Source organism: Schistocerca gregaria, chromosome 5, assembly GCF_023897955.1.
Source record: "Schistocerca gregaria isolate iqSchGreg1 chromosome 5, iqSchGreg1.2, whole genome shotgun sequence".
NCBI lineage: Eukaryota > Metazoa > Arthropoda > Insecta > Orthoptera > Acrididae > Schistocerca > Schistocerca gregaria.
Window position 1 is genome coordinate 339678710 of NC_064924.1, and position 1152 is coordinate 339679861.

Sequence of the window (1152 nt, forward strand, 5' to 3'; positions counted from 1 at the left end):
ATAAGAGTTTGTACATGTCGCCACTCCAGACTTTATTGTGGTTCAACCTAACGCCTACTTGGTAGAGAAGGAATATTTTTACTGTGAAATTCAGACCACAATGCCGTTATATCTTCTTCACTTGGTGTAGCCACAAGAGAATTGAATCTGTCTCTCCCTATCTAAAAACATTGATCGAAGTTGGAGTCGAACCCAGACCACACATATATGAACCGACCATCAGCCCAAGAGACCACCAAATCCTCTTCGCTGTTTCTCGTTTTTCTGTCGTAACGCCGTTGCGCTACACTGGATGAGAATTCTGACACACAGGCTCCCTGCAGTAATTTGCAGCATGTTCAGTAAATTCATTTACTTGGTAGACCGAATCACCATGAACTAGCTGCCTCAGCAACCCAGTGCATACATTCGACTCCATTTTGTAATCACCAAAATAAAATCTCGTAACTGCCATATACACAGAACTGCCAACAGTGTAGGATGAAGAAGTTTATATAGGAAGTGTTCTTTTCCACTTTAGCTACACTATTGCGCTATCTGTTTGTTGAAAACACCGTGCAGTCCAAAAGAAAAGGTGTAACTGTTCGTCTCTCAGATGTCTAAACCTGGTCATATGCATTATCTCACAGTGCTGTGGAATGCAGTAGTTCCGGATGAATTGTTTTTTAGTTCTGGAGCTATTGCAGCTATACGTCAGTTAGTAGTGTAATGGTAAGTGTCGCGAACTGTAGATAAGATGTCGCCAGTTCGAGTGCATACATTGCTACATTTTTTAAAACGCAGTTCTACTGCCTGATGAAGTTATCATTGTAATGGAACATGTAACATAATTCCCTTCATTTCTCAGTCCAAAATAGTCGCATGTCGAAAAAGGGCTAACTAATGCGACATTTGTTGTTTTCAGGTTTAATAGACAGTCACGCAGCAGATGCATCTCGAAACTTTTATATTATGTATGGGGAGAGCGCATCGTGCCAAAATACGTCGTAAAAGTATTATCTACATTAGCTGTCGTCTGGTAGTGGCATTATATTCTTCTTAAAACCTTATTTGAGAGCTTTAACTCAGAACAAGTTTTCTACATGCATGTATTCAATAAACTGCGTGTGCATTTTCAGACTGTTACAGGTAACACCAGAGAATTCGCATATA